This window comes from Manis javanica, chromosome 1 (genome assembly GCF_040802235.1).
Source record: "Manis javanica isolate MJ-LG chromosome 1, MJ_LKY, whole genome shotgun sequence".
Taxonomy (NCBI): Eukaryota; Metazoa; Chordata; class Mammalia; order Pholidota; family Manidae; genus Manis; species Manis javanica.
Window position 1 is genome coordinate 98,539,460 of NC_133156.1, and position 26,168 is coordinate 98,565,627.

The window sequence follows — 26,168 nt, forward strand, 5'->3', positions numbered from 1 at the left end:
GGAGAATATGGAAACCAAGTGGGGATTCCCACGTGGGACATGACTGTAGGGGGGAGGGCCTTCATCCCCTGCTTTGACTTGGGCTTTGACTCTTTTGAGATGAAGATTTCCTCCATTTAGGGTTCCTGGAATGCACTGATTGGACTCCTGAGCTTGAAGTTACAAACAGGCTCTGTGAGGTCTCAGACTGCAGCAGACTGAGCCGCTGAGGCAGTGACAGGCGCCTGCAGCCCTTCCTGCTGGCCGCCTGTATGCCTTGTCCTCCTTGTTTGTCTGTGAAGCTTCAGCATTCTCTGGGTGTGCCTCCTGCGGCCAGAAGAGAGCCTCCTTGCACTTCAAGGGTACACAGCACACAAGGGTTACCACACTGCAGTACAGATCCTGGAAATCAGGTGCCTGGGAGTCACATTCTCCAAGGCAACCTTCACCTTTAAGGACGTTCAATTTGCTAACTTTTTCTACACTGAGACACAGAAGAGCTTTCCAAAGATGATCTCTGCCTCCAAACAGAGATGAGTTTCTAGGTCAAAAACAGGCTGACACCAGCTAGTTCTACATTCAGTCTCTGGAGGCAGGGTGGAGGCAGAGAAGGGGATGTGGGCTTTGGTCCAGGGCCTAGCCAGCTGCTGGGCTGCGTGGCATCCTCCATTCTTCCCATGGCAGATCTTAAAATGTTTTAACCACTGGAAGGGACTATGTAAATGAAGCATATGGGAAATAAGCTTGGAAAGGTAAGTTGGGACAAAATTTAGGATAGTTTAAAATACTAGATTATAAATTTGGAGTTTTTTTGTAGGGAGTGGGGAAGTACTGAAGATTTCTGAAGATGATTACAAGTTGGCTTTAGAAAAATTCACTCTCCCATTATTGTTTAGAGGAAAAAGAGTCGAGATGCTTTCAGATGCAAGCAAGAGAACACCAAACTAAGATGGCTTAGATGATAAAGATTTATTCTCCCATATAACAAGAAGTCACATAGCTATAAAGACAGAATCAGTTGTTTTTCACCAAACCAATGGACTGTGAACTAAGGAGCTGGCTGAAGGTGTCAAGAGAGGGCACAGAATAACAACAAAAAATTAACTAAGAATAGAAATTTAGAGAATGTCAAGGATGAAAGTTGGGAAGCAGAAAAACAAATAATTACTTATATCTAGTTTTTTGGAACTTCTAATTGAGCACAAAAGCTCATCTCCACACCCTAAACAATTATTTTTTAATGAAAATAATTCAATATGAACACACAGTCTCTCAGGAATATTATATTCTCATTCCAGAAAATCAATTTAGCCAAGCATAAATAAGAATAACTAAAAGATTCCTTTCTCTGTAGACAAGACCTCTGATCCACCTCAAAAAAATTTCATGTGCTGTTACCAAAGTAAGTAGAGCATTCATCCCTGAAGGCCACTTCTCTTGGAAGTTTCCACATTCATATAGGGAGCACCCACTGAAATTCCTGAAGAGCTGCAGCAGCCGGCAGCTCAGTCTCCCACTGAAATGGCAAGGGGCTCTTTTGCAGACTTGCTAGTTGACTGTAACCAGGTCAGGCACTCACCAAAAGTTTCATATATGAATACCCAAGTCAGGGACACACCTTCCTGTGTCTCTGCAGAGTGCCCTCTAGGACCTACCTGTAATCACCATTTTGCACAGCAGGATAAATGCATGTGGACTTGAAATTAGAAATGAATAACTATTTGCCATCCTTCACTTTTAACCTAGCCTAGTGAACGCCTTGCCTCTGTCACTGTGATCACTGAGGTCCAGATGGCAACACCCGGCTAAGGCAGGTGCCACCCAGTGCTCTAACACATAACTGTTTTTCTCACCAACAGACCAAAATGAGCCAATCATAGGAAATGGGCACTAAGGATTCTGTGGGGAAACCAAAGGGGATGATGAACTTTTGCAAATGATGAAGTAGATAGCAGGCGCCTTGCCTTTGTGGGTTGAGTCTACTGCCCACTCCAAAGGGCTCAACTCCTTGACCTTGGGGAGATGTGCTTTTGCCACAGAAAATAATAAAAACTGTCTAACTTGAATTCTATAAAATTATGCCAGAACTTTCCATTTAAAAAGCCCAATTGTGTGATTTTTACAGTGATCCCTTAGAAGCTGTACATTTCTTGAGCTTATTTGAATGGAAGGAGAAGTAAACATCTTATAGATGTATAGATATAGTTAACACTTGAGCACGTAGCATGTGCCAATATATTTACATATATTAACTCATTTAAACCTTATAAGACAGACACTGTTATCATTATATCCTTTTTATAGATGAGAAACAAATGGAATAGAAAAAGACATTTATAGATGGGTTGCAATGGATTCCAAAATGAAAGTAATAAAGAGAATTGAATCAATGCCATTTGTGTATCTTCAATTTATACTCGTTTTTTTTTTTGTCTTTTTTCCTTTCTCCTCCTGGCTTCATCACACCAAACAGTTTTGAACCTGGATAGGCTGAGCAGCAATCTTAGGACTGTAAGGGAAAGCTGCTGTTAATTAATAGGACATAAACTACTCCATTCTCTTCTGGAGCAGTATGCCCAGGGGTATTTGCCTCAGAGAGGGCTGGTAAAGAGCTCCATGGTGGCTCTTCTCATCATGTCTTCATACTTTTCAGTTACAATATGCACACATTTGATATGTTAAATAATTAGTTCTCAGCATCTTGTGTACTTGAGGCCCCATTTCCAGAATGATTTAGTACATTTCCCTCTGAAGTCCATGCTAAAAGAAGAAATAATTAGGCTCAGGAGGGTTTTACTTAAAACCTTGTATCTCTTCTGATCTAAAATGACTGTGCTAATTATAATTAGGCTCCTAAGTTTCCCTGCCACACTTCACTCTGAGGATGTGAGTCTTCCCCTCAGGTGTTCCCTTGGATTCTGACATGGCGCTGAAAACCTGAAGTGGGAGTCCCTCAGTCTGGGACCCTGGAGATACATAATTCACATAGGGACACAAGGCTCTTGTATGGCAGTACATTCAGATAAGATATTTTGCCCAAGCCATGTAGTCAAGTCAATCTGCTGGGGGTTAAAAACAGATTGGTCTGAGTAGCGCTGTACCAGGTGTGGTCTACAAACTAGGTGATGACCTGTGGGTTTTATCTGTCCTTGGGGCAATAAGTTCAGAACTTGGGAGGAAGCATTTAGAAACTTTTATAGCAATCTGACAGAGTAATATTTTAGAGCCCATTAAATCTAATAATTAAAAAACCGGGGCTTATATTTTTTATGTCATTTTTTTACTGTTTCCTTTTTATTATAACTCATCTCCTAAGAGCTTATTTTCTTCCTGCTTATGGATCATGTTTCTTGCTTCTCTGAATACCTTTTAATTTTTTTTTATTGGACTGTGGAGAGTATGAATTGTCACTGCTGGGTGCTGGGTTTGCCGAATTCCCTTACACAGCGGTAGACTTCATTCTGGCATGCAGTTATGTTACCAGGGGTCAGCCTGATCCTCTCAGGGTATGCTTGTGGCCTGCCTCCATGCAGTCACCTGAAGCAAAAGCAGGTCCCACCTTGTTTGTTTCCCTTCTCTGAAGGGGTCATACACCTAAAGGGACATTTGTCTAACATCTGAAAAACACTGTTTCATATATTTTTCTGGCTTCCTATGTGTTTTAGATGGAAAAATGAATCAATCCTGTTTACTTCATTATGGCTACAAATGCCCTAGGACTTTGTCTTAACATCCTTAATGATATCTGGTAATTCACTGGTAGTAATTGCACTGTATTTTATTAAAGTATCCATCTACAATGGAAAATAAGTTAAAAAACAAAGCAAAACAAAACAAAAAAAATAACCTGACTAAAAAATGAACACACAACTTGAATCAACATTTCACCAAATAAGATATAAACATGGCCAATAAGCACAAAGTGCTCAACGTCAATAATCATTAGGGAAAATGCAAATCAAAACTACCCTCAAATACTACCTCGTACTCCTTAGGATGGTTACTAGCAAAACAGCAGCAATGAGCCCCCAGAAAATAACACGTCTTAGTGACGGAGAAATTGGAACGCTTGTCTATCATTAATGGGAATGCAAAATGGTGCAGCTTCTGTATAAAAGAGAGTTCTTCAAAATATTAAAAATGGAGTTACGATATGATGCAGCAATTTCACTTCTGGATATAAAACACGAAAGAACTGACATTCAGGGACTCAAATATTTGCACCCCCATGGTCACAGCAGTATTATTCACAATAGCCAAAAGACGGAGGCAACTCAAGTCTTTATCAGTGGAAGAATGGAACTTAAAATACATGGTATCTCCATAGAATGGAAGAAATTTTGACATATGCTGCAACATTAATGAACCCTGAAAATAGTTTATTAAGTGAAATAAGCAAATCACATAAGGATAAATATTGTATGATTCTAGTTAGATAAGGCATCTAAAATATCAAATTGATAAAGTCAAAAAGTAGAATGGTGGTTGCTAGGTGGCTGAGAGAATGGGGGTCATTGTTTAATGGTCAGAGAGTCTCAGTTCGGGAAGATGAAAAGCGCTCTGGAGATGGGCAGCAATGACGGCTGCACAAAAAAATGTGAATGTACTTAACGCCCCTGAACTGTTCACTTACAAATGGCAACTGTTTCATTTTATGTTATGTGTATTTTACCACAAAAAAAGAATACTTAAAAACAAAACAGCAACTGGATTTGCACCCCCCCCCCCCCCCCACAGCTTCAGAATCACTGATCTAAAGAGGCTGAAGGTAAGAAAAGACCTAAGTGAAGGAGAGTTTGATGAGCTTGCTACCCAGGATTAAAGATAACAAAACACAGCTTTTCAGGACATCCAGAGACCACCCAGCCAGGGAACTAGTAAGGTGGAATTATGTCAAATCTACAGAATCTGCCATGGTGGTTATTTTTGTGTCACCCATTTTCCTACTAAGTCAACAATGAAATCCTTGCTGTAGGCTTCATGGACAGTGAGCAAAGTAGAACCTCGGGAGGGTGTATTTGTCTTTGCAGTGAGTCTTGGGGAGAGAGACCTCAAAAAGCTGGGGAGCGGGCAGCTGCTCTGAAGTGAGTCAAAAGCAATTAAATTTCCATGGTCTGAAAGGAGAAAGAGAAACTATCAGATGAGGATGTATTGTTCATCTTGAAAAAGAGAATGATATTAACATGATCCCATTCATATATATTAGGAAAATAAAGATGTATTTATATATATAAGAAAATTCCCCAGGAAGATATAAACAAAAAGTGTGAAATTTGGCTATATCTGTGTGGTCAGATCATAGGTGGTTTTTACTTTCTCTCTGTACTTTTTATCATGTGTTGTTTCACAATAGGTAGGTAAAATTTTTATGAATAGTGAAAGAAAACAATTTTTACTTAAACATTAGAAAAGGACTGAAGGGAGATATGTGGCCCAAACCTGAGGTACCTTTAATTTTGCTTTTAGAGATTTATGCATGAGTCAGTCTGTTTCATTATTTCTCATTCCATTTTTGTTTTTAACATTGGAGATGTGACCAGCAGTTTACACATTTTAAAGTAACAATGCTTACCATTTTATGTGCTGGAAATGCATTTCATTCATCTAGGTCAGATCAGATTAGAGTAATTACGGCCACTGGACTTTGTCATTTAACAAATCCTTAAACCCAACTTTAATCTTATTCATTAATGCCACAAACAAGAGGGTTAACTGCTAACATATAATATTTCATACCCATCCAGACACAAATGTTACAGTATTAAATGTTAAATACATTGCTTTGTATCTTTAAGAGAGGGATTGATGTATTCCGTAATCTAACAGTTGCAGATTTATTAGTCCTGAAGAGGTTATCCTTGGGGTAACTCATTATCGCATGTACCAGCACGGAATGTTCTGTGACAGGAGAATATCTAAGATGAAACAATGCAATTAATCAAGATCGGGCATGCAATGTGGTGACTATGCAATATGAGCAGATGCTGTCAACTCCTGAATTGTCACCACCCACCTACTGGCTGAGGCAATGCCACAGCTGAAACAGGTTGGCCACTGATGTGGGGATCTTGGTAACCTTTTGCCACATTCAGATCATACTCAGTTGCCCCACTTCAGCTTGGACCTAGCCGGAAAGGACAACCCCGTGTTTTATGATTCCCCTGCAGCAAACCTTTCACTGCTTTGAAAAGGAGACAGAGTTGAGTCTTGATCTCTCTTTATCTTTTTGCTTCTTTTTCCAATTCTGACAAAGGTACTGAGGAGGAAAAAAAATTCCTAAAGGTAATCTTGAAAATTAGCCTCCAGATGTGTTATCTCAATATTTAGAATCTTCTGCAACCATTAAAAAAGATGTCATAAAAAGTTGAAAGGTATGGGAATGTGTTCACTTCATGCTACTATTATGAAAAGGGCAGCTTATAAATGTAACTCTATGAATATAGGAAATGACTACAATCTTGTAAACTAAAAAAAATGGAGTTTCCATTTTGTAAAAGATAAGAAGGAGGAAAAGAATTAATGTCAACATTAGATGGGATGGTAAAGGTTTGTTGTTTTTTTTCTGCTTTTTTCTGTCTATATATTTTCCTACATTTTCTAAATTTTCTAGAGCAGAAATGTATTACTTCCTAAAAAAATTAAAAAGATTCCCCCCATACAAATCTTATTTTTAGGATCATTTTCTATACCAATGAAGAGTAGCTTCTATTTACTGATACCAATTCAACAGCAACAGGTATTTTCATCTTCATCCTGCCATGGTGGGATGAGGCTTAAACAGAAACTGTTCAACCATGCCACATTTTTCTCAAATGAAAATCCTACATGTACCTTGACCTTCTTTGTCACAAAATCAGAGGACTAGTCCAGAACAGTAAAAAGACACTGTGTGATCTGGTCAGCTGTGCTTTTTCTCAAAGCTCTACAGGAAGATCTAGTAAAGAGGCTGCCTCGGACCAAGGGGTCACTTCCTTTGGGAATGCTTTTCTCTTTCCTTGCCCTGACACCAGGAAGGAAAAGAAAATACAGTTGGCATTTATACAGCACTCAAAGCTTTCAAAGTACTTTCACACATAATAAGAAGAAGGCAAAGAGAAACTCTCTCCAGAAGAATCTGATGCCCTACTGACAAACACATCCCCTTACCCAAGCACATTCTAACTTGGGTCACAAGTAGCAGCAAAGGAAATTACAGAAGCACGGGACATGGAACTGTCTTGGAGCTGACATTATGCCAGGCACTGTTGTAATCACTCTACATATAGCATGCAGTCCTTATGACAACGCTGGGAGAAAGGTATCATTATCTACACCAGAAATCAGCAAACTGCAACCCGTGGGCCAAATCCCATACAGCTTGTTTTTGTAAATGAAATTGCACTGGAACACAGCCATACTCTTTTATTTATTTGTCTATGAATGCTTGCCTGCTGTAGTTGCAGAACTGAGTAGGTGCAACAGAGACTGTTTTTCCTCCAAAACCTAAAATACTTATTATTTGGCCCTTCACAGAAGATGTTTGCTAACCCGATCTATATACCACCTATGAGGAAAATGAGGTTCAAGAAAATTCAACAATATCTCCATGTCACTTTGCTACTTACTGGCAGGACCAAGATATAAACATGTGTCTATATTACTTCAATCTCATGTTTTTTGTATCTCCAAATCAGAACTTAAAGAGTGAGACCCCAACTTCCTCCAAATGTATTATATGTGTGGTATAAGCTAAGAATGATGAGACTTGAAAATTGTGCTAATATTTTTATGACACATAATACTGTTGAATTCTTTAAGCCATGTAAAGAACACTCTACCGTAAGTTATCTTTTTCCTTCAACTTCTAATTTAACCCTACAGCAAGAATTATATAAAACAAAGCATTTGAAAAAAAATAGTGGAATTTCACATGCAAAATTGGCATTAGGTTTTATTGCCTGACTTTCACAGTGCAAGAGAGTACGATATCTGATGCGTTCCTTCGTGTGACATGCTACCACCTGTATGAATTAATTGGCTTCTGCACACACAGCCTAGACATGGAGGGATAAGGAAATGTGTGCTTCAAATGTCTAACCTATTCTTCATTTAGCATGGCTTTGTTCACAATGTCAGTTTCTCTTTCAAAACTTCTTTTGCTTAACTCCTTAGCCACCCAGTTAGCTGAAGCAGGGAACTTTGCCAAGATTTTTTTGTAGGTACCCAACAGAAGAAACTGCTGCAGAAGAAACTGCTCTCACTGTTTGCACTACCTCACCCATTGGTGACATAAAGGGATGCAGTGTTAAAAACAGACCAGACAAGGTTGCCTGGCTTAATTCACCCCAGGGGTGGCAAATGCAGGGAAGGCAGCATCTCCTAAGACCCCACTCTTATCCAGGCAGAGTCCAGCAGTTGTGTGGAGGCAAAGGAAGGGTAAACCTAAAGTATCTGTCCCCTCCTGCTCAATGCCAAGGAGGATCTGGTTCATTTTGTTTCTTCCCATGAATACCCAAGGAAAATGTCATGACTCTGTGAAAAGGCAATTGTTTACTACAAAGCATGGAGATTTAACCATCTTCTGGAAGGAGCCAGCAGGGGCAGAATGAATACAGAATGCGGAAAACGATATCCATACCACAAGAGAAAGATGGGAGATTAAAAAAAAAATGGGGTGAATTAAGAGCAGTGAAATAATTTGGAGTCTACAAAATCTTACGTGAGAGTTCACAAGAGAAGCAACTATCAAACAAGGAAAATAAGAGCTTCAGTTGCCACTCTGACCATACATTAAGAAGAGTTAGCAAGAAAAGTGGAAAGAGGTTTCCCCTCAATGTCCTTTTCTTTTAAACAGCTTTATTGAAGTATAACTGATATACAATAAACTTCACATACGTATATGTCCAAGAAATCATCACCACCATCGAGATAATGAACATCCATCACTGTCAAAACTTTATTCATGCCTCTGTATAATTCCACCCTCACAATACTATCCACTCCCACCCCCAGGCAACCATTAATCAATCTGTCATAAGGATTAGTTTGCACTTTCTAGAATTTCATATAAATGGAACATACAGTTTTGTCTGGCTTCTTTCACTTAGCACAATCATTCTGAGATTCATCTCTACTATGCCTCATAATGTAGCTTCTTGCTTTTTTATTGATGAGTATATTGCATTGTATGGATATACCACAGTTCAGTTATCTAGACAGTTTTTGGCTATCACCATTCATGCTCCAGTCTTTGTAGGACATATGCTTTCATTTCTCTCAGGTAAACACCAATGAGTCAAGTAACTGGATCATATGGCACATGTCCCTTTAAATTTTAAAGAAATGATCAAACTTTTCCCAAGTATATGTACTATTTTACATTCCCATCAGTAGTGTATGAGGGTACGAGTTGCTCTACATCCTTACTACACTTGGTATGGTTAGGCTTTTTAATTTTAGTCATTCTAATGGATGTGTAGTGGTATTGCCTTATGTTTTTAATTTATATTTTCCTAATGACAAATGATGCTGATTATCTTTTTGTGTCCTTACTCGTTCTCTGTATATCTTCTTTGTTGAAGTATCTGTCCATATCTTTTGTTCATTGTTTATCTGGGTTGTTTGTTATTATTGAGTTCCTTAAATATTCTGAATGTAAGTACTTTATCAGATATAGATCTGCACATATTTTCTCCCAGTCCATGGCTTGCTTTTAATTTTCTTAACATTGTCTTCTGAGAGCACAGATTTTTCATTTTATGAATTCAATTTATCAGTTTATTATTTTATGGATTGTGTTTGGTGCTACAACTAGAAATCTTTGACTAACACAGGTCACAAAGGTTTTCACTTATGTTTCCCTTTAGAAGTATTTTTAGTTTTCAGTTCTTTAGTGAAGTCTATGACCTATTTTGAATTTATGTTTGTATATGGTATGAGTTGTTTACTGAATTTATTTTTGCATGTGAATAGCCATTGAAAAGATTAGTTTTACATTAAATTTCCATTATTCTTTTTCAACAATCAGTTGTCCATATATGTGGGTCTATCTGTGTGTTTTTGATTCTGTTCCACTGATATATTTGTCAATCCTTATACTGATACCACAGTTACTATGTTACTGTAACTTTATAAAAAGTTTTGAAATTAGATTGTAAATGAATAAAATACCTAGGAATAAGCCTAACAAAGGAATTGAAATACCTATACCCTGAAAACTACAAAATACTCTTAAGAGAAATTAAAGAGGATACTAACAAACGGAAATTCATCCCATGCTCTTGACTAGGAAGAATTAATATTGTCAAAATGGCCATCTTACCTAAAGCAATCTACAGATTCAATGCAATCCCTATCAAAATACCTACAGCATTCTTCAATGAACTAGAGCAAATAGTTCTAAAATTCACATGGAATGACAAAAGACCCCAAATACCCAAAGCAATCCTAAAAGGAAGAATAAAGCAGGCAGAATTACGCTCCCTGACTTCAAGCTCTACTACAAAGCCACAGTAATCAAGACAATTTGGTACTGGCACAAGAACAGATCCATAGACCAGTGGAACAGAATAGAGAATCTAGATATAAACTCAAGCATATATGGTTAATTAATATATGATAAAGGATCCATAGATATACAATGGGGAAATGACAGCCTCTTCAACAGATGGTGTTGGCAAAACTGGACAGCTTAAGAGAATGAAACTGGATTATTGTCTAACCCCATACACAAAAGTAAACTCAAAATGGATCAAAGACCTGAATGTAAGTCATGAAACCATAAAACTCTTAGAAAAAAATATAGGCAAAAATCTCTTGGACATAAACATGAGCAACTTCTTTATGAACATATCTCCCTGGGCAAGGAAAACAAAAGCAAAAATGGACAAGTGGGACTATATCAAACTCTATATCAATATCAAACTAAAAAGCTTCTGTACAGCAAAGGACACCATCAACAGAACAAAAGGGCATCCTACAGTATGGGAGAATATAATCATAAATGACATATCTGATAAGGGGTTGACATCCAAATTATATAAAGAGCTCACACATCTCAACAAACAAAAAGTAAATAAGCCAATTAAAAAATGGGCAGAGGAGCTGAACAGGTAGTTCTCCAAAGAAGAAATTCAGATGGCCAACAGGCACATGAAAAGATGCTTCACATCGCTAATCATCAGAGAAATGAAAATTAAAACCACAATGAGATATCACCTCACACCAGTTAGGATGGCCAACATCTAAAAGACAAACAACAACAAATGTTGGTGAGGATGTGGAGAAAGGGGAACCCTCCTACACTGCTGGTAGGAATGTAAACTAGTTCAACCATTGTGGAAAGCAGTATGGAGGTTCCTCAAAAAACTCATAATAGAAATACCATTTGACCCAGGAATTCCACTCCTAGGAATTTACCCTAAGAATGCAGCAGCCCAGTTTGAAAAAGACATATGCACTCCATGTTTATTGCAGCACTATTTACAATAGCCAAGAAATGGAAGCAACCTAAGTGTCCATCAGTAGATGAATGGATGAAGAAGATGTGGTATATATACACAATGGAATATTATTCAGCCATAAGAAGAAAACAAATCCTACCATTTACGACAACATGGATGGAGCTAGAGAGTTTTATACTCAGTGAAATAAGCCAGGCAGAGAAAGACAAGTATCAAATGATCTCACTTATCTGTGGAGTATAAGGACAAAGAAAAAACTGAAGGAACAAAACAGCAGCAGACTCACAGAATCCAAGAATGGACTAATAGTTACCAAGGGGAAAGGGACTGGGGAGGGTGGGTAGGAAGGGAGGGATAAGGGGGAAAATGGGGCATTATGATTAGCACACATAATAAATGGGGAGGGTCACAGGGAAGACAGTATAGCACAGAGAAGACAAGTAGTAATTCTGTATCATCTTATTACGCTGATGGACAGTGACTATAATGGGGTATGTGGGGGGGAACTTGATAAGGGGGAAAGTCTAGTAACCATAATGTTGTTCAAGTAATTATACATTAATGATATAAAAAAAATAAAATTAAATTAAAAAGTTTTGAAATTAGATTGTGTCAGTCCTTCAACTGTTCTTTTTGTTAAAGTTGTTTTGGCTATCTTTGATCCTTTATATTTACAGATGAATTTTATAATTAGTTTGCTAACTGGTGAGGCTTTGATTAGGATTGAATTGAATCAATAGATCAATTTGGGAAGAATTGGTATCTTAACATATTCATGAATATGATGTATCTCTCCATTTCCTTAGGTGTTCTTTAGTTTCTCTTAGTATAGTGTTATAGTTTTCAGTGTACAGATCTTCCTCATTTTTTGTCAGATTTATCCCTAAGTATTTCATTTTTTGATGCTATTGATATTTTTTATTTGAATTTCTGATTGCTCCTTGCTAGTATGTAGAAAGACAATAGAATGCTTTCTACTGACCTTGTATCCTGCGATTTTTCTAAAATTGTGAATTCTAGTAGCTTTTTTTTTGTGGATTTTATCAGATTTTCTACATAGTTTATCATGTCTGTGAATGATAACAATTTTGCTTCCTCCTTTCCAATCTGGATGCCTTTTTCATTCATCCACACATTCATTTTTGGCCTTACTGTACTGTCCAGAACCTCCAATATAATGTTGAATGTTAAGAGCGGACATCCTTGATGATGTCGTGATCTTATACCTACAGATCATGTTAACAGCAGTTTTAAAGTAGAAAGAAAAAAAAAGCAAGAAGCAGGTCAGTAGCAAATGAAGATTTAGGGGAAAACAGACTAGGGCAAGGGCAGAAGCAGGTAGGGTTTGGTTTAAGTGAATTCTGTGGAAAAGTCAAGCATTGTTTTAATCCTTGGGAGAATGTGATGCAAGTAAACAGCATCTGCAAACTCCACAGCTGGGTGCCAGTGCAGGCAGGCTAGGAGAGAGATGAGCAGAGCTGGACTCCCAAGGTCATTGTGAATTTGTCCATGTAGTGCACTCCTGCATCATGGTGTTACATGTCAAAAGTCAGAGTCACTTTTTACACAGTAATCATTTATTGTCTAGTGAGACTGAAAATATGCTTCAGATCCTTAATTGTGGTTTCAAGGTTGCTGGGAATTGATACAACTTCTGGACATTACTGAGAAGTAAAAACATACCTGGATAAAGGGACCCAAAAGAAAGTAAACATACCCAAGTCTCAGAACAAGTATGAACTTATTTCTTATCCAGAACAGATTGGTTATTGATTTGTTTTTCCCAGCCTTTTATACAAATAGTACTCCACGAAAAACAAGTTGAGCTTAACATAATTCTGCTTGAAATTAAACCTAGGCAAATTCTCCAGCCCTTTGCAAGGATTTTGCTGTCTGCATCTCTTCAGAATATGATGTGTTAACTCAATCATCATCAGTTTGTATTCACGTAAGCAAGTCCACCTGGTGTCACAGAAAGAACACTCCATCAGGGGCTGGAAGATATGGATTCTAGGTTCACAAGAAGGAAGAAGAAGATACGAATTCTAGACTTAAAAACCACAGAACAAATACAAAGAGGCAGGCCGAAGCAGTGGAGAGAGGGGAAGGGAAGGGAGGGAGAGGGAGAATGAAAGTCAGAAGGGGTCACAGCTATTTGAGAGACTCACATAAGCGAGATGTCAGAGGTAGAGCAAGGATGAGGGACCTGGGCTCTGTGGTCAGAGAGGCGGGTTTCGATTCTGGCGCTACCACTTCTGGTTGTGTTAAATTAAGTTTTTCTTCTCTTATTTTCATTTCTTATTCTTTTGATCAAGATGATAATAATGCCTGCCACCCAAGGTTTTTGTATGGCTTAAATGATACCACACAAATGTGTAAACCCTTATATATGTGCCTAGAATATGAAAGTATAATATGATAATATGGCTGAGGTGACTTCATTCATTCAACAAATATTTACTGAGCACCTACTATATGCCAGCACTTTTCCAGGTATTTAGGATACATGCGTAAACAAAACAGGAAATTTCCAGTCTTCAGGGTGCTTATAGTCTATTGGGGCTGATGGGCAGTGAACATAATAAATGAGTAAATGCTACAGTATGATTAAAAGTGATACAAATTCAGGAGAAAAAAAATAGAGCAGGAAGATGTTAAGAGGGGCTGGGAGTGCCAGGGAGGCTCAGTCATTATAATAAATGGAATCATCGGGGCAGGCCTCATTGAGAAGGTAACATTTAAGAAAAGATAAAGTGGGGGAGCAAAGCAGTGAGCTATGTGGGAAGAGCATGCTCGGCAGAGGGAACAGCAGTACAAGGCACTAAGGCAGTGGCATAGCTGGAATATTTGAAGAACTAGGAGGTCAGTGGGAGGGAACCAGGTCATCGGAACTCCGTGGGCCCTGATGAGGACCTGGGCTTTTACTCTGAGTGAAATGGGGAGCTACTGGAAGGTTTGGCACAGAGGGGTAACTTGATCCACCTTGTATTTGAAAGGCTCCTCTGGCTAAGAAAACCTCCAGTCATAAGGATGTCAGTAGGGAGGCTCCTGCAGTAACATGGGGGAGGTGGCTGATGTGAGCGTAGATGCAGGGTAGTAACAGTGCAAGTGATGAAAGGTATTTTGAAGGTTGAAACATGAGGATTTTGGAGCACAGGCTTTAGGGCCAGATCAGGAGTTCAATCTGAGGCATATTACATTTGAGATGTCTATTAGTCATGTCTTTTCATTTCTGTGAGGCTCAGTTGAAATAAACTATGTAATTTGAATGAATCCTTAAACTGTATCTATATAAGGAAGAAGCAGATGGGGTCAGTTGTTCAGGTAGAATTTGCCTGCAGGAATTCACCTTCAGGCCAGAAAATGTGAGGTCACTGCTTAATCCTGTTACCTATTACCTGCTTCCTTTCTTTACTATCACTGTTTATACTTTAAAGCATTTAAAAAGTTATATGAAGTCACATGACATCCAGATTTTCTTTTCACTTTGTTACATTTCATCTAAAATGTTTATTCTGACTTTATTTCCTAATAGGGAAGGTGCAAAAGAGGCTTGTCTATCATCTGCTTGGGAATCTTGGGCTACTTCACAGCTCACCCCCACATCATCAGTACAAATATCATGACATGGTTGCCTTATACCTGGACTGAGCCAGGCACTGCATATAAACACCATCTCCTTTCTTCTGCCCCGTCCCTATGCCTGAAGCACCTATACCTACATAACCTATGCTTGTCCTATCGTGGAGCAGGGGCCTGCTTCTGCAGTCTTGTTGTGAGGCCTGGCCGGCGCAATGCTCTGGGAATGTGTTGCAGCTGTTTCTGCCTGCAAGAAGGAAGCCCTAACATAGCACAGTAGATAAGGCAAACTCACATGCTATCAGCCACACGTTATTTGAAAAGATGAGTAATCGTCTGGAGTTTCCTGATGGCACTTTAACTCTGGGCAAAGGGAAATAGCAATGGTGATGTATATGACATTTCCGAGGCAATGCTAATAGCACGTTGCCTCGTTCTCTTGGGGGCTGCAGGTGTATGTGTGGGGGTGTGTGCATGCATCTGTGTGTGTGTATGTGTTTCAAAACATCAAGAATCAAGGAGATCCCTTCCTGTGTGTGTGTCTGTGTGTGTGTGTCTGTATGTATGTGTGTTTGCGTGTGTGTGTGTGTTTCAAAACATCAAGAATCAAGGAGATCCCTTCCTGTGTGTGTGTCTGTGTATGTGTGTGTATGTGTGTGTGTGTGTTTCAAAATATCAAGAATCAAGGAGATCCCTTCCTGTGTGTGTGTCTATGTGTGTGTGTGTGTCTGTATATGTGTGTGTGTATGTGTGTTTCAAAACATCAAGAATCAAGGGGTCCCTTCCTGCCCCTCGGTTCTGTTTTAATGTCCTTCCGCAAACTGAGTCTCTGCAGGGCAGATGGCAGGCTCTGGGGAGCTACCCGGAGGAGCTACAGTGCCACTGCTGTATTTCCCCTCACTGCACACGCGTTTAAAGACACCAGGTCACCTCAACAGCCAATTTCTGACCCATTTTTTGCTTATCCATAAAAAAATTTTTTTTGATGTTGTTCATAAGATACTTGGACTGAAGAAAAGTGATTAAAGTCAGAACAAAGTTTATCCTGTGATTCAAAAGAAATGAGGAAATCTAATCCCCAGCTTAAAAACCAAATTGTTCCTTTGAAATCTTTAGGGGTGGGGGAAAACATCAATATTCTGCTTCAGTGCCATAGTACTTAAAAGGGATATATTGGGCTCTATAATTTAACTGCCAAATCCGGCATTCATATCCATCTGGACATTTTTAAAAGGATCCTTGAGCCAGTCAGAATTGGCAGTTGGCTGTGTAATCACACCTGCATATGGCAACAGGAGTTTTTTTAATGGGCAGCAGTTAGAGCATGAAAGTATTGCATGATATGCCTTCATTGGGAACCCACACTTAAACATGTTTGCACGTGTGAGTAATTATATTTAAAAGCTCTCTTAACAAGCCTTTGTTCTTTATTTCCTACAAATTAAATTAGTTGGGATCCAGTTCATTCTGAAATTATTTGGAAAATGTTTTGGTGTTCTAAAATTTCCTTTGTACCAAAGTTTTGCAAAGTTAAAAGGCAAGCCACAAACCTCCACAACTAGAGAATGAAAAATGCATAAAACCTACAACAAATTAAATACGATAAACACCCACTCAATAGGAGAATGTAAGTAACGCTTATGCTTCCAAGTACATGTCGACCTCCATGTGGGGGATTTAACTCCAGTTCACTATAGATTCAGACAATCTTTAACGCTTATATATCTGAAGAACCTGGCTTCAGAAAGGTCACAGTTGTCTCAGTCCAAGTTAGGCTGCCAGGTCTCTCCTACTTCCAATGTAACTGCAAGTCTCCTGGCTCATAGCCCAGCACTGACTGGGAGTGAAGCTGTGATACAGTGCGGTCTATTCTTTGAGCTGATTTTCAAAGAAAAAGCTAAGGTAATGGGGAAGGGAGGGTCTTTTACTTGGGAGAGCCCAAGTGAGAAATAGTCTTCATTCACTTACATTGTTTCCTTTGCCAGGAAAGGGAGCCCCGTTTGTAATGAGATAATCTGCAAAGAGCACTTGGGCTGGTCTTGTTAAGGATGGACCACTGACTCTGGTTTACTGGGCTGCTTTGGAATAATAGTCACTTAGAACATCCTATGGAGAATGGCCACTCATCCCTATGTAGAGAATTATATCTAAACAGCTTTTGGGGAATGCTTTAATCACTTCCAACCACCAACATGGAAGGGAGCATCTAAAAACACATGGAAAATGAAAAATTGTATTTAAAATGCAGTGAGTGCCTATAGGCAACTTCTAGCTCACTTATGTAAGGACTCTGGGCGATCTGGCAGTGCCTTTCCTCTTCCTCTCTGCCACCCTCCCCCTTTCCTGCTTCTGTCTCCCTATCCGGCCCCCTGGCTGCACCATCAGTTTCTGATACCGAAAGCCATTGTTATCCTGTGTGTGTGTAGAAAATACCCTTGAAAAATCAGAAATGCCTAATGTAAAAGACTACAGTCCTTACTAACATTATTTGAAAATAATATCTTGTTTCTTACTAAATTCGATTCTCTTTCTTTGGTAGATATAAAGCAGATATATGAATTTATTGGATAAAACTCATGGTTGGTTTTGACTCCTGAAATAAGAGAAATAGTCATTTGTTATTTCTTAGCCAAGCAGTGAAGGAATCATGCTTGCATTTTCAGGTGACAAGGACTTTTAAGGCTTGGTTGGGGCAAGTGTCGGTACGTAAGATTTTATAATGATCACAAACATGCCTTGAGCTCTCAAACGTGGGAGGGATGTGTTCTGGTGGGAAGAGTGGGGATAGCATTTGGAAAAAGAACTATTCTTAACTAGGATTGTAAGTTTGTATTACATAGCAGTTATCTTATGATTTTTGTTTCTGATAACAAAAATGTAACTTCTAAATGGAAAGAAAAGGGCTCATATGATATAAAACATGGCTCAGTTCAGTCACTTCGTGAACAATGATTGACATGAGCATGAATTCATATCTTATACACAGATGGATAAGTCAGAATTCAGTAGCAGATAAAGAAACCACTCTTGCTTTTTTACATAGAAACAGATCAAAAAGGAATTCAATGCTTATAAAAAGGGCAGAAGGGTGACTTTTGCACACATGACTCGTACAACACTGCAGACATTTCTCACTGGGGGAACTGTTCTCCATAATCACCAGGTACCCAGGGACTCAGGGAACTTCTGTGGCAACTTCAGGCTCTAGTTTCATGGTACCTCTGCTGATGGCCACCCCAGGACCTGAGGTGGCCTCTGCTGAAGGTACTCCCCTTCTTGACATCTGGGAAACTGGAGATGAACACTGGGATCCCCAAACTGCTTCTACCAGAAAACCACAACTGTATTCCAGCACATAAGGTACACAAAGGAGACTCTGCTGCACATAAGCCTTCCAAATCACACACAGATAGATTTACTTGGAGGAAATTACATCATTTGAACATAAGATGGCTGGAATATATACTTAGTTTTCCAGTCTTTAGCATGACATAAGGTGATGATTCTCAAAAACTCTGCTGAGTATTAGACCTACCTGGGGAGCTTTTAGTATCCAAATACCCAGGCTACACATCATAATAAGTTAATGTAAATCTCTGAGCCTTCATTTTTTTTTCAGTAAAAACACCATGCATGATTCCAGTGTGCAGCCAGCCTTGAACCAGAGATGCAAGGCATGGCTTCTCAAACTTCACTGTACACATGAAGAATCTGGATATTTTGTAAAAATGCAGAATCTGTTTCAGTTGGTCTGAGCTGGAGTCCAAGATCATACATTTCTAACAAGCTCTCAAATGACACTAATGCTTACGCATGCGGTACTTTGAGCAGTAGAGATATACTGTAGTGGTTCTCAAACTTTAGTGTGCATGGAATCACCTGGAATATTTGTGGAAACACAGATTGCTAAGGCCCACCTATAGAAGTTCTGATTCAGTAGACCTGGAGTGGGTTCTGAGAATTTGAATTCCTAACAAGTTTTTAGGTGATGCTGAGGCAGCTGTTCTAGAAACCACAGCACCACTGACACAAATCATGCTCGAAGGGGGAATGGGGTTGAGTGAGCTGACTCCTATATCTGCAACAGATGGCCACCATGTGGAGTTTCTAATGAATTCAAAGAGCATATATTCCATTTGGATCCAACAGACAGAGAGGGACTGAGGAGAGAGTGAAATGCAATTACTTACACCAAATCCAGCTATTTATCTGTCTTCCTTCCACACGTGGATTTACAGGTGAGTTAGCTGGGGAGGCCTCGCAGGAACACAGAGCTGGATGGCAGAAGCAAGGAGAGAAAAAGAGGGAATATTAGTTTTCTGTATCTCATTGGATAGAGCTATTTATCTCCATGTCTTACTATTCAGAAAATCAAAGAAAAATATCTGAATATTAGATGGATGGCAGAGATAATCTATGGCTCATGTGGCTCCCATGGAAGAGATTTCAGGTGACATTCAACTAACCATTAGTTCACTAAACAAACATTATATGTTGGGTATTGTATCATTACTGCAATGCATTCTGAGGGGAAGGATACTGAATGCATCATCAGCCAAAGGTTTTTAAAGAGAGTTTTATTATAACTAGGCAAATAAAATTGGTATAAGGCAATAATAGTTGTCAAATAATTTGTTTCACTGTAATTTACAATATCAGATAGAGTTTCACTTAAAATAATGGTTAGGGATGACTACTTACACTTTATCAGGATATTTCCTATCTCCCCACTTTCACTCCTTCTACTTCACATTCACAGGGTACTGGACTCTCAATATGGAGGCCCAACATGTCACACATGGTTACTGCATGAGCCAAATGAACCTCGAAATACTATCATAATTTGAATCTCCATGACCTCCATTGCACAACTGAGATAGCTAAGTCACTGGACTTAAACAAAATGCAACAGCCTCCATAATAGAAGATGAAAGAAATCCATGTAAGAAGAAAGTCTGACTAGTAGTTTCTGACCATTTTCTTGAGTTTCAATTAAAAAATGACCACACCGTCTTCCCCTAACTTGCCCCTGGTGTTCAAAGCATTTTCTCTAATACTAGTTTAGAGTATTTCCAAACTACTGAAATGCATAGTATACTCCCAGGCCTTGGGAATGCAAAGATATATAAGACAGTTTTGATTCATACTACTTCTGACACCAAACAAGACTTTTTTTCCCCCTCACAGCAACTAGTTCTCTGATTTTTCCAGACAACAACTGGGTGTCTAACAATTCAATTCAATTCTGACACTACCCAGAGTTATCACAGATTACAAGGTTAAGGGCTTCATTCCACAAGCCTGCCCTCCACTCCCAACTTCAGGTGCTAATCGTGTGCCCCAGGACTTCTATACTTTCAACTGAATGGTTATAAATTGAGATTTCCCATGACCCCCCTCCCCTTGGATTAGATACCTTGCTAGAATGGCTCACAGAATGTAGGGACACACTTTAATTACATTTACTGCTTTATTATAAAAGATACAATTCAAGAAAAGCCAAATGGAAGAGATTTACATGGAAGAGGGTACACACTTCCATGCTCTCTTCAGGTGTGCACCCTCCTGTACACCAGTATGTTTACCAGCCCAGAAGCTCCCCAAATCCCATCAATCAGAGGTTTTTAGGGAGGTTTCCTCACACAGGTATGATTGATTAAATTATTGGCCATTGCTAATTAATCTCCAGCTCCTCTGTCCTCTCTGTAGGTTGGGGAGTGAGCTGAAAATTTCAAACTGAAAATTCAAGACATGGTCCTTCTGGCAACCAGCCCCCATTCTGAAACTTTCGAGGGACCCACCAAGAGTCACCTCCTTATAACAAAGACACACGCATCACCCTTTTCACTTAGGAAGTTCCAAGGGTTCTAGGAGTTCTGTGCCATAAATGGGGACAGAGACCAAACATCTTTCTACGGTATCACATACAGGATCTACAGCCCTTGAAGGTCTTTCAACAACACTGTGGAGGTAGGATGTGGACATAATATAATTAACGTGATACAAAGATGCATCATCTCTGAGTGTTGTAGACTAAAAGTGCACCAAAAGAGAGAGGACTCAACCTTCCAGGGCTAGGATACCCTAGGCCAACCTAACCTCCAAGGTGAGTGTGGAACTCATTGCACTTGTTCTGTGCCAGACTAGTCACAGACACAAAGAAAACCCCTCAAACAAAGAAAACCTCACAAATGTAGCACATAGGTGATGATACTGGAGAAGAGAGCAGGAGGAAAGATGACAAAGAGCAGTGCAGCCCACCACATTCTGCATGGGATGGGAAGGAGCCCAGAAAGACCTTGTGTGGTCCATGAGGAGATGCACAGGTTTGAAGAGAACATGTAGAATGGTAAAGGCTCAGGAAAGGATGAATGATACCTTAGTGGGCAGGAAATTCAAGACAGCAGCAAGTGGACAGGACCTTGAGGTTTGGAAAAACACCCAAACCACTGGACAAGATCCATCAATACCACAGCAGGAACCAATAAAATGGACAGACCAGTCTAGCCAGTCCTGTTGCAGAGGCCAGCAAAAGTCCCAAGGTCACCCCAAAGGTTTAGTTCAATCAGATAATTTCAAGAAGTTCAGAAAAAATGTAGAAGTGTTCTATGATTCTAAGACCAAAAGTATTTGGGTATGTAGATAAGTTCATTTATATAAAAATAAAAATCAAAGTCATGCTAGTGAATCAAATCTGAGGGGCAGTAGTGTAGTATGGGTCAATCAAATGGGAAGAAAGAGTGTGGGTGTCAGGAGAGAGAGGTCACCACAGTAAACTTTCTCCCTTTTGCTGGCGAACGTGAGGTTCAAAGGCAGGGATAGCAGTTTGTGATTTATAAAGATGTTGTTGAAAGAGATTTCTAATGCTACCCCAAACCTGTTGCCAATTCATTATTCACACATCAGATGCTGGAAGTTGTGTTATCAACACCATGTGGTAAAATAAAATCATTAAAAAAACCCTTCTGAATACTTCTGAGTTTTATCAGTGTATCATCAGTTAATGATTATTAAAGAGAGACAGCTGAGTGGTTTTGGAGGTAGCATACATACAAAGCAGGCAAGGGAGGAGAGAACTTGATGAAAAAGTGGGGGTCAATGATGCTGTTCATCCAGTGAAGTCTGAAGTCTAAGCTAAGGCCTTGTGAGGGACAGGCAGAAGAAACCAGAATAAAAAATGGGGGTGGGGAAGGACAGAGAGTAGAAGATGTTTCTACTCATATGAGAAATTTTACAGTAAAAAAGAGAGAGGGAACATTTCAAAGGGTTTAGAGAAGTTTTTAAGTCATCAATCATTCAATATCTATTTTGGGGATTCCTACTAAGTTAGGAAAACCAGGTCCAAATGTAAAGGCAAATAGGAAATGAGGAATTGCAGAAGATTGATGAAGGATGAAAGAGGAAAAGGGGACTGTGATGGAGTGAAGTCCTGGAGGACTAAGACAGGGCTTGAAGAGGTGGGTAGTGGGTGGAGGGTCCGCTCTTCCAAGTGCAGTGGAAGTAGACACCAGCCAACAGAATTCCAGACAAGGAACTATGGACAAAGTAAGGAGATGGTCATTGCTTACAGCATGGTTTCTCAATCTCAGCACTGTGAATATGTTGTAGGCACTGTCCCATGCAGGGTGTTTAGTAGCATCCCTGAGCTTTTATCCACTGGACGTCCAGGTAACAATCAAAAGGTCGCTAGACATTACCAAATATCTTCTGGGGGAGGAAGAGGTCAAATCACCCTTGGTTGAGAGTCACTAGGTTAGAAAGCCTGGTGAAGGCACCAATGTGAGAAAGTTGCTGTCATATACCAAAGGGCTTCACACCTCCAAGAAGTCAGTCCACATGGGAAGAAGAGAAATGAAAGTAGGCAGGACATGGTGTAACACAGGGGCAGGGGCTATAAAAGGTGGATAAGGGGCTAAATCCTACTAGAAAGACCTCCCTCCCTCTTCAGGGGTCTCTAAAGAAGCAAGGCCACATTGCCTGGTTAGAACAATTCACTGCCTTTCTGGAAAGGCAGCTATAAATCTTACAAAATCCTTATCACTGAATCATATGCTATGGTAGCTGAGGCTTACAGGTGACACATCTCTGCTTTTTTAAAATAATGTAATTTATTAGGTTCAAAATCTTGAGAGAGGTTGACAATAAATTATTGCAGCCAATGATTTTAAAACGTGAATGGGCTGAAGGAAGTCATGCCCTGTAACACAGGGGGTCTTCACAGCTCTTCAAGACCCCAAGGCCACTGGTCACATGCCATGGGACAGAGAGTGTGGCAACCAACAAGTGTGACTAGTTGCTGTGTTCTCAGGGAAGTTGTCTGTGATAGAGATGGGCGGAGTTAAATAAACTGGAGATTCTAGAGCCCCTCGTTTCTGAATCAGACTGGTAAGAATATAAATTTGTCATTTGCAGGGATAAGCTTAACCACTACTTGGTAAGGCATGGTCTCCCTTAAATCCCTCCTAATCTCTAGTCCCAGTGACTACTGGGCACTGATTTATTCACATATTAGGCATCTTCAGTAGCAAAGCTACAGATAGTTCTCCCATTTCGGTAATATATAATTAGGAGTCTTCTGCAGCCCTGGATAAAGCCACACTTGCCATTGTTTGGTTACACATACAATTACACATTGTTCAACAAGCCAATGGTGCAAGATAGAGGCCATTTACAGAGAAAGCTGAGAAAAGCAAAAACTCCCCTCTGCTGGTGATTCTGGTCAAGGGAAAGTTTCTTGTCTACTATGGAGGAACATATATCCAAAAAAAATGAAATAGAGCTCATGAGAAAAAATGCAACTCACCTTCCATCAAACTTATCCTAACTACCATTCAGGAGAGAATTTACATTTCATCTGATGATATGAGGAAGATTGCTCATATTGGGATTCATTCATTCATTCATTCAACCTGCACTGATTGACCACTGACACTATTTTCAGCTCTGTAGATAAATACAGACATACCTCATTTTATTGTGCTTTGTAGATATTGTTATTTTTCCCAAATTGAAGATGTGTGGCAATCCTGAGTCAAGCAAGTCTATCAGTACCATTTTTCCAAAAGAATTTATTCATTTCCCATCTCTGTGTCACTTTTTGGTAATTTTTGCACTGATTCAAACTTTTTCATTATTATTACTATTGCTATTATCTTTGGGGTACCATAAAGTGTGCCCACATAAGAGAGCTAACTTAATTGATGAATGCTGTGTATGTTCTGACTGCTTCATTATTTGGCAGTTTCCCCCTCCCTCTCCATCCTACCCCCCTTTTTTCTTCCTTTCCTTAAAAATTATAATATTGAAATTTGGCCAGTTAATAACCCTACATTGGCTGCTAGGTGTTCAAGTGAAAAGAAGAGTTGCATATCTCTCATTTTAAGTTAAAGCTAGAAATAATTAAGCTTAGTGAGGAAGGCATGTCCAAAGCCAAGACAGACCAAAATCAAGGCCTCTCATACCTAACCGTTAACTACATTGTGAATGTAGAGGAAAAAGTTCTTGAAGGAAATTAAAAGTGATACTCCAGTGAACACAGAAATGATAAAAAGAAAAACAGCTTTATGGTTGATATGGAGAATGTTTTAGTATTCTGGATAAAGATCAAACCAGCCACAACATCCCCTTAAGCCAAAATCTAATCCAGAGCAAGGCCCTGGATTCAATGCTGTGAAGCCTGAGAAAGATAAAGAAGCTGTAGAAGAAAAGTTTGAGGCTAGCAAAAGTTGGTTCATGGGGTCTAAGGAAAGAGGCCATCATTATAATAACAAAGTGCAGGTGAAGCAGCAAGTACTGATTTAGAAACTGCATCAGGTTATACAGAAGATATCTTAGCTAGCTAAGATCATTAATGAAGGTGAGGCTACAGTAAACAACAGAGTTTCAATGTAGACATAAGAGCCTTCTATTAGAAAAAGATGACATCTAGGGTTTTCATAGCTAGATAGAAGAAGTCAATGCCTAGTTTTAAAACTTCAAAGGACAAGTTAACTCTTTTGTTAGGGGCAAATGCAGCTGGTGACTTTTAGTTGAAGCCAATGGACATTTACCATTCTGAAAATCCTAGAGCCCTCAAAAATTATGCTAAAACTACTCTGCCTGTGCTCTATAAATGGAACAACAAAGCCTGGATGACAGCACATCTGTTTACAATATGGTTTACTGAACATTTTAAACCCATGGTTGAGACCTACTGCTCAGGGAAAATGATTCCTTTCAAAATATTACTGCTCATTGACAATATACTTGGTTACCCAAGAGCTCTGATGGAGATGGACAATGAGATGAATTTGTCTTCATGCCTATTAATACAACATCCATTCTGCAGCCCATGGGTCAAGGAGTCATTTCAATTTTCAAGTCTTATTTAAGAAATACACTTTGCAAGGCTACAGCTGCCAAAGACAGTGTTTCCTCTGATAGATCTGTGCAAAGTAAATTGAAAACACTGGAAAGGATTCACCATTCTAGATGCCATTAAGAGCATTCATGATTCATAGGAAAAGGTCAAAATATCAACATTCACAAGAATTTGGAAGAAGTTGATTCTAACCCTCATGGTTGACTTTGAAGGCTTCAAGACTTCAATGGAGAAAGTCACTGCAGATGTGGTAGTAAAAGCAAGAAAACAAGAATTAGAAGCAGAACCTGAAGATGTGACTGAAGTGCTGCACTCTCATGATAAAACCTGAATGGACAAGGAGTTGCCTCTTATGGATGAGCAAAGAAAGAGCTTTGTTAATATGGAAACTACTTTTGGTGATTTTTAAGTTACAACAACATTTTTAGAATATTACGTAAACTTAGTTGATAAAGCACGGTTTGAGAGGACTGATTCCACTTCTGAAAAAAGTTCTACTTGTGGGTAGAATGCTATCAAACAGTATCACATGCTACAGAGAAATAGTTCATTGATCAGTCAGCAGCCATCAAAAGAGGCAAGACCCACCACAGGCAAAAAAGATCATGACTTGCTTGAAAGCTCAGATGATGGTGTCCATTTTTTAGCAAAAAAGTATATTTAAATTTAAGTATATTAAATCAATATATACATTTTTAAGGACATAATGCTATTGCACACTTAAAAGACTATAGTATAAGCGTAACTTTTATAAACACTGGAAAACCAAAAAAAAATTGTGTATTTGAATATTTGATATTCACTTTATG

At 39.2% G+C, this 26,168-nt stretch overlaps 1 long non-coding RNA gene across 4 annotated transcripts in view; it reads right to left on the reverse strand.

Moving 5' to 3' along the window:
- LOC108384545 (uncharacterized) overlaps positions 1-26,168 on the reverse strand; it is a 758,195-nt gene that overhangs the window by 357,293 nt on the left and 374,734 nt on the right. For all 4 annotated transcript variants that reach the window (XR_012130751.1, XR_005063373.2, XR_012130744.1 and 1 more), the window contains one exon: positions 19,190-19,273. This is a non-coding gene — a long non-coding RNA (uncharacterized lncRNA). The remainder of the gene's footprint in view (positions 1-19,189; positions 19,274-26,168) is intronic.